Source organism: Sinocyclocheilus grahami, unplaced genomic scaffold, assembly GCF_001515645.1.
Source record: "Sinocyclocheilus grahami isolate Dianchi unplaced genomic scaffold, SAMN03320097.WGS_v1.1 scaffold686.1, whole genome shotgun sequence".
NCBI classification, from domain to species: Eukaryota; Metazoa; Chordata; class Actinopteri; order Cypriniformes; family Cyprinidae; genus Sinocyclocheilus; species Sinocyclocheilus grahami.
Genome location: NW_015505865.1, coordinates 626,842 through 636,102, shown reverse-complemented (window position 1 = coordinate 636,102; position 9,261 = coordinate 626,842).

The window sequence follows — 9,261 nt, the reverse complement described above, 5'->3', positions numbered from 1 at the left end:
TCCTGAAGATCAGCTGTGACTTGACTTGACTCATGAAGATCAGCTGTGACTTGACTTGACTCATGAAGATCAGCTGTGACTTGACTTGACTCATGAAGATCAGCTGTGACTTGACTAGATTCATGAAGATCAGCTGTGACTTGACTCATGAAGATCAGCTGTGACTTGACTCATGAAGATCAGCTGTGACTTGACTTGACTCATGAAGAACTTGACTCATTATGATCAACTATGACTAAACTCGACTCAGGAAAATCAGCGGTGACTAGACTTGACTGAGGAAGATCAACTGTGACCTGACTTGCCTCATGACGATCAGTTGTGACTAGACTAGACTCATGAATATCAGCTGTGACTTGACCAGACTCATGAATATCAGCTGTGACTGGACCAGACTCATGATAATAAACTGTGACTTGATTTGACTCAGAACGATCAACTGTGACTAAACTCGACTCAGGAAGATCAACGGTGACTTGACTCATGAAGATCAGCTGTGATTTGACTAGACTCATGAATATCAGCTGTGACTGGACCAGACTCATGATAATAAACTGTGACTCGATTTGACTTGTGATGATCAATTGTGATTAGACTCGACTCAGGAAGATCAGCTGTGACTAGACTTGACTCATGACGATGAATTGTAACCTGATGTGACTCATAACTATCAGCTGTGACTTGACTAGACTCATGATCATAAACTGTGACTTGATTTGCCCCATGACGATCAACTGTGACTTGACTGGGCACTGCAGTGTCTGCCATTTTGTGAGCGTGCTCTAGCGCGGCCGCCATTACACGAGTGAGGGCGGGGTCACGTTCCTCTGCGATACCCACAGTGAACGCTGAACCAACAGACAACAGAGCATAATCCACAAAATTACTTAGGGAAGAACGGGGACCCTCACGGATTAATCGTGTCTTTAACGGTTCATTTATACCCTCACAAAAAAGTCTATGAGTACACAGTCAGGCAGATCAGAAAAATATGCACGATCCAAATACTCCTGTACGTAATCCTCGAGCGCTCACCAACCCTGCTCGAGGGCTAACAACAGTCTCGCAGTGTCCATACCTGGCCAATGTCCACCTGAAAAGCCGCTGGATCCTTGTGTCCTAACGGAGCTGACGAGACGTGAGACGTGCGGATCCATTCGCAAAGCTTTATTTTGGAGAAGACAGAGACGTGGTCATAAAGCAGGCAGGGTCAAACAGTGGCAGACAGGTATATGGCGGGCAAGACACAAGAATGGTCCTAGGGCTAGCGTAGGTCGATGAACGGCAGACAGAATCAAAAAAAGGGGCAAGACTAAAGGAGAAATCCAGGAAACCAGGCGAAGATCAGAAACCGAGAAAACCGCTAAGGCTAAGGCAGGGAAACGAATGAGGGCTCTGTAGTGTAGCTATCTGGAGATAAGCGCTAAAACAATACTCGGCAGTGCAATGGGATCAGAGTGAGAGTTAAATAGGGGACGTGTGAGTGATAACAGCTGTGCAATCAGTGCTGTGCAATCAACAGTGTGTGTGTCGTTAGTGCAGTGGATGATGGGATATGTAGTCCGGGGTGATATGCAACAGTGTGTAGTGCAAGAGTCAATGTAATGGACAGGGTGACCTCTGGTGGTGAATAAACAGAAGTCCATGGACTGAATTCGTGACACACATGTCCCTATCACAACTGACTCCTGATGTCCTGCGGTAGAAAATACCTACACTATTAAAACCTTGTATAAAAATATGCTACATTTAAACTTACATTTTAAGGTGGCCCATGTCTTATCTATATGATTTTGTGTATGTATATGGTTTTACTTTTCTTATTTCTACAAAGAATTAATGCTACGTTCACATTTTGTTTGCTGGACTGTATATGTCTTTAGGTGATGTCTCCTCTCTGTGAGCCGTCAACGTTTAGCATTTATAGAAATAAATGAAAATTAAGAACATTTCTACTTGAGAGTGTTTGACTAAATTGTTATTTCTTTTAGTGCAATTATCCATCTCTACAATGAACTGTCAACAGATAAAATAAGTCTTGCAGTTTTATTACAAATGAAAAAAAGCATCTAACAATTGCACTGAAAGCTACACAAAGCTAAAAAGCTAAACAATGTTCCACGCTCTTGAAAAGACTACAGACACAAAATGTAAAGGAATTTTGTGAGAGCAAAACCCCTATGTAACTCAAGAGACCAAATCACAAAGAAAATGACCATTTGAGTACAGAAAAATCCGCTTGGGATCATTTGCAGGGTGCGAACTACGGGGGAGCTCAGCTCCCCTTAATAAGACATGGGCTCCCCTGTAAACGTGATTTGTGAAATTTTGGGGGTCTCAAAAAATATTGACAATGTGTTATTTTGACATGCAATTTCAGTTTTGTGTAATATGATCATCGTGGATTATTATGTGCAAAATTACAAAAACAACATTCATTCATGCATGACGGCGATTTAAACCTAATTAACTTCAATAAAGATAACTATACATGCTATTCTTGTCATGAGCATCAAGGTGTGGGGGCGCTGCGGTGCAAATTCCACTCGTGTTTAGTACATGTTAACTCAAGGATTCGTAGAAAAAATATAAACGCTGGACTCTGCGGTCGATTCTGTGTTAAGGTAAAGCATGTTATTCGCAATTATGTGTTGTGGCTGGGTTGTTATAGGTCTGTGTGACTCTCGATGCCTTAGGTCTAAATGAACGGGGGAATTATGGCATTCTTCTTTAGCCTGACGATGAGTAACTTTAACCGTTGTTCATGTGAACTCAAAGACAGCCTGATGCTTTGTTTATAGACTATTTGTGGGTGGCTGTTTGTTAGTGCTTGCATAAAGCAAGTAGTGCATACAAAGATATATAACAGCTAAATTACAAGTGTAAGTCATTGTAAGCCCTCTTTTGGGCTCCCCCAAAGACCACGGTATAGTTCGAACACTGATCATTTGTGTATATTTTTGTAAACATTGTATTGTAAATTACTTTTTTCTTACTCCAATAGAATTAGACCTCTTGTTCAAGATAGCTGATGACAATGTTCACATTTTATTTGTCGAATCAACAACTTGTTTCTTTCAACATTTCTGCTTGACATTAAAGCATAGGCCTATGTGTACTTGTCATCGGTCATAAGCATCTACCACATGCTACAACAATGTCCAGCAAAACATCCGAATAGTCGAAAACCGGTGAAATATCGGGTGGTGTGTACTTCCGAATGTCCAGCAATTCGTCTCTGGTGAAACTGATTGCAGGGATATAACTAAAGACAGGACAAACTAACAAAAACATAAAAACAACTGCGGAGCACGCCACATTTTTTCTGTTTTGTCCACTTTTGGCAGATTTGCTAGAGGAACTATGCTACCTTGTTGTGATGTGATCACAATTAAGAACCATAACATTACACTACATGCCCTTGAAAAGGTTATAGACATAGTCTTTTATACAGGAAATATGTTTGCCCAATTTACATCAGAAATATGTAACAGTGTAAGAAAGGAGACATGCGGCTAGAATGAATACATAATACCAAAATCCTCTCTTCTAAACTATTGTTAAAGTTTTAATGGTGATTTTGATTGTCTGCCCCCACTAGCTGATGACTGTATACCTTTGTCATTTTTTTGGTACAGTTTTTAGATGAAGACTACTCTCAGAGTTTGGTCAAACACGCAGTGAGTGTTCACAGGAAAATAAGAACAAATACAGTATAAGAGAATTAAATGAAAGTCCTTCTACATGAGGGTGTTTACACTAAAACTGTGATGTACTTTTAGAGCATCTTTCTGGTGTGTCTATGAAGCGGAAGCGCTCCTAGCGGGCTAAAAGCCGAGCTCGGACCCCTCTCTCCGGACAAGGGGAGTACCCCAGGCACGAGAGTAATTACTGAGCTTGGAGCCCTCTCCCTGGACAGCACGCCAAATACGCATAGCCTTTACTCAGTTTATTATATGTAAGTGTGAACTTGTGAAATCACAGTTATTTTAAGCGAAAGGTGAGATGATTCCAACCATTTTATTCAGTCGTTGTGTTTTAGGTGTTCACCTTTTAGGTTTGATCCAGGAAGCAGGTACAGCAGCGACTGTGCATTGTGTAATGGCCACCTAATGTTATTCATGTTAATGTCCCTTTAAATATCGTACAGGGAGAGTAGGAAAGAGCTCGAGTTAAGATGGTCGCTCTACCACTGTGCATTGTTTTCAATTCTGTTTTGTAGCATCCACCAGAGTCGTTACAAAGACGTGATCAACGACAGTAACCGCTGTCTCCTTGGCTGAGGGTAATTTGGACAAGGGAATAAAATGGGCCACCTTCGAGAACTGGTCCACTACGGTCAATACCACCGTATTGCCCTGGGAGGGCGGGAGGGAAGTGACGAAATCGAGCGAGATGTGGGACCAGGGTCTCGAAGGGACCGACAGCAGTTGAAGTAACCCGTCAGGGGGTCGATTGGAAGTCTTACCACGAGCGCAATCTGAGCAGGCCAAAACAAAATCCCGGACGTCACGAGCCATAGAAGGCCACCAGAATTGCTGTTTTACGAGGAAACTAGTCCGATTCACCCCTGGATGACAAGCCAAGCTGGAACAATGACCCCACCGAACGATGTCGGACTGTAACCTCTCCGGCACAAATAATCGACTCGGTGGACAACCGGGCGGAGGCGTTACCCCTTCTAAGGCCGTTCGGACCTTCGTCTCTCGGGTAAAATACTCTCGGGAGTGGACGCACGCTTGGTTCAAAAATGCGAGACAACGCATCGGGTTTGATGTTTTTAGAACCCGGACGATAGGAGAGTGTAAAGTCGAAGCGACCGAAAAAGAGTGCCCACCGAGCCTGCCTGGAGTTCAGTCATTTGGCGGACCTGAATTTACTCTAGGTTCTTATGATCGGTCCAGACAATAAAGGGTACCCCCGAACCCTCTAACCACTCTTCCAGCACTAGCTTGACCGCCAACAACTCTCGGTTGCCAATGTCATAGTTACGTTCGGCAGGTGATAAACAATGGGAGAAAAACGCGCAAGGATGCATCTTGTCATCTGAGGAAGAGCGCTGGGATAGCACCGCACCTACCCCCACCTCTGACGCATCGACCTCACGAACTGACGTGTGGAGTCAGGGGTTACGAGAATAGGAGCCGAAACAAAGCGGCTCTTGAGGTTGGTAAATGCAGCTTCGGCTGCACTAGACCACCTGAACATAGTCTTGGTGGAGGTCAAGGAGCGGCTAGTTGGCTGAAGTTGCGAATGAAACACTGGTAGAAATTGGCGAACCCCAGGAACCCTCTTACGGGACCCAGGGGTTGGCCATTCCACCACAGCCTTAACCTTGTCGGGATCCATGCGCATTCCCTCGGACGAGATGATGTACCCCAAAACGGTACTGAGTGTGCATGAAACGCGCACTTCTCCGCCTTGACAAAAAGCCCATTCTCGAGCAGCCTCTGGAGCACTCGTCTGACGTGCTAAACGTGTTCCTGGAGAGAAGTGGAAAATATCAATATGTCATCCAGGTAGGCATATATGAATTGATCAACCATGTCTCTCAGCACGTCATTAACGAGTGCTTGAAAAACCGCGGGGGATTTGGATAACCCGAAGGGCATAACAAGGTATTCAAAGTGCCCTCTGGGGGTATTAAATGCGGTTTTCCACTCATCCCCCTCCCTTATGCGGACCAAATGATAAGCATTACGCAAATCTAGCTTGGAAAAGTTGGACGCCCCCTGCAACTGCTCGAAAGCTGACGACATCAACGGCAAAGGGTAAGTATTCTTTACCGTGATGCCGTTCAGCCCCCGGTAATCGATGCATGGTCGCAGAGAACCGTCCTTCTTGGCCACAAAAAAAACCCCTGCCCCAGCGGGAGAAGAGGAGGGGCAGGTGAGCCCGGCTGCTAGAGAATCAGAAATATATTTCTTCATGACCTCCCTTTCTGGAACAGAAAGCGAATATAACTTGCCCTTAGGTGGAGACATACCTGGTACTAAATCTATGTCACAGTCTTAGGGACGATGCGAAGGAAGAGAAGCAGCCTGGGACTTACTAAACACTTCCTTCAGGTCAAGGTACTCCTCGGGCATGTTAGACAGATTCACCGGCTCATTCTGCAACAAAGAAGAAGACACAGAAGAACAAGCAGATATCAGACAAGAAGCATAACATGAGTCGCTCCACGCCAATATGGAGTTCGGACCCCACTCCACCCTGGGATCATGCTGAACCAGCCAGGGATGATCCAGGACAATAGGCACCAGTGGGGACTCCGTGAGCAGAAAGGTAATCTTCTCAGAATGATTCCCTGACGTTATGAGGGTGATAGATCCCGTAGTGTGTGTGATACTGGGAAGGTTATGTCCATTGAGTGCGTTAACGGTGATCTTGTGGCAGAGAGGAACTATGGGGATTTGAAGGCGAGATGCCAGACTGTAGTCCATGAAATTACCCTCCGCTCCGGAATCCAGTAAGGCTTGGTAGTTGTGGAATCGGGCTGCCCATTGTAGTCTTACCGAGAGGAGAGTAGAGGACGAGGATTTCTCCAAGGACAACCCACCCGACAGTAACCTCGGTTCTACTGTCGGGCTGGGCCTTTTACTGGACAGTGAACCAGGATGTGCCCCTCCGAGCCACAGTATGAGCAGAGTCCCATAGCTCTCTGGCGGTTACTTCTCCTCACGGGAAAGCTGAGCTCTACCCACTTGCATGGGTTTGCAATTGGATGTGGGACTGACCGTCATGCTGGAGTTGGCATCAGAGAAAACAGGGAGTCCCGACCTAAAGGTGGAACAGCCTCGTTGCTCACCCCGCTGAAGCCGCGTGTCAACGCGAATGGCTAGATCGATCAGTCCATCGAGACCAGAGGGTAACTCCAGCGCAAAAATCTCCTTCTGGATACGGTCAGCCAACCCATGCAGGAATATGTCCCACTGCGCCTCTGCGTTCCATCTACACTCCGCCGCCAGGGTACGGAACACGATGGAATAGTCAGAGACGGTCCTCTCCTCCTGCCGTAGTTCCATAATATTTTGAAGTATATTAAAATAGAAAACCATTATTTTAAATGTTAATGCTTCACAATGTTACAATTTATTTTCTGTATTTTTGATCATATAAATGCTGGCTTGATAAGCAAGAGACTTATTTCAAAAACATTAAAGTGTAATGTGTCCAAACTTTTGACCAGCCCAGTCCCCTTATTAAGCAGGCAGAATGCTCTAAGGTGCATCCTGACTGATAAAAACAGAAAGGGGCACTGAAGAGACAGACGTGTATTACATTATATTGTTTGGTATGGTTTTTTATTTATAAAATCTTTGCCAAAAGATGCTTTTATTTCTGTTAACGGTATGCTCCATGTTAATTGAGTAAATTAATTGAGAAATTGTCGAGCAACACTATATAACAATCTGTTTCAATTTCAGGTTCCACCTGAGAGCCGGGACTGTCAAATGGCAAGGTGAGTCCCTTTTTTTATTTTATTTTATTTTTTTTGTGTTCAGTGGAGGTTGAGTTAATTAAGCTATTTGAATGCCACAATGTATAACTGAGTATGGACCCTTTTCACAAGACTCTGATGATGCGTTTAATGATCATCAGCATCATAAATCCTAAAACATTTTTCATATTTGTATTTTTAAAAAAACAATGTATCTACAATGTAACACTATTTTTTGTATTATATCACCTTTGCATCAAATTACAGAAAAACAGTTAACGCTAATGCGAGGATGTTTCTAACGCAGTGTCTATGGGAGGGACGGTAAATTTGACATCATTCTCTCTTCTGACAGCCATTATCAGTCTCTCTCAATTTTTTCCTTTTATTGAAAGTCATGAAAACACTATCGTGGAGTTTTCTTTTGATATTTGAGCAAATGGGAATGCAAAAAATATATTTGTGGTACTCTCCCATTCACTGCTATTCAAGGTAACCCAACTATGACGACTTCCACTGCTGAGAAACCCGGAAATGTGAAAAAGGCCCATTGATAATATTTAGTGCCTGATAATGTTACTAGTGCTGTTCAAAACATACTATTTGTTAGGGCCGATTGTGGCTTGCAGCTTTCTGAAGAAATGCTCTTTTAAATAACTTCACACTCAGCATCCTGAACAATATACCTGTTATGACAGTCATAGTCCTATAGCCAGTGTTGGGGAAAGTTACTTTTAAAAGTAATGCTTTACAAGATTGCGTCCCTCCCTTAAAAAGTAACTAATTACGTTACTTAGTTACTTTTTATGGAAAGTAATGCGTTATATTACTTTTGCGTTACTTTCGCGTTACTTTTTAAATATAAGCAGGGCTTGATTGTTTTTAATATAAGAAGTTCTGTTTATAGCAAATATAAAAGCCCTTTCACACTAAAAAAGTGTAATGAATAAACCTCAGGCTGAAGGAAAAGTACATTCACGTCTGTACAGTAGAATGCAGGAGAAGAAACACTCTTACAAGCACATTGTTAGTTTCTCTAAAGTCATTTTTGCTTATTAGTACGGTTGAACTGGATCATCCAAGGTCAGCAGCAAAGACATTGGTTAATAAAATGTGATTAGATACATTTGTGTTATTTAACATATTTAATTATTGCAGGTTTGCGTCATATTCTGAGTTTGCATTTCACTGTTTTAATTAATTTCGATGAATACTAAATCTGTTTTTTTGTGAGTGGGATGAATTAATGCACATGCACATTTAGTCTAGAACTACAGTAACATCATGTTCACACAGCGCACACAATTCCTCTGCCGTCAAAAATTTAACTTTAAATTTAACCGCCGGAGCTGCCGTAGCTGCTGGACTTTTTGTCGAGGTAGATGAGAATGCGAATGCTCTGTTCTCTCAAGGGAACAAGGGGTACCTCCGCAACATACGTGAAGACACGGGGCAACAGGGACAGCCCGGAGGGCAGGACCTCATACTGATATGCTCGTCCTTCAGACGTGAACCACAGCAACGGTCTGTGGTGCGGAAGGGTCGCCACATGAAGTACGTGTCCTTCAGGTCGACCGCTGCAAACCAATCTTGGGGACGGATGCACCCGAAGATGCAACATTTTGAACGGTATCCAGTGAAGGGCCCGGTTCAAGACACGCAGGTCCAAGATTGGTCGTAACCCATCGCCTTTCTTGGGTACAATGAAATAGGAGCTGTAAAACCCCGTCTTCATATCGGCTGGAGGGACCGGCTCTATCGCATCCTTCGCCAGTAGGACTGCGACTTCCGCCCGCAAGACAGGACCATCGGCCGCCTTC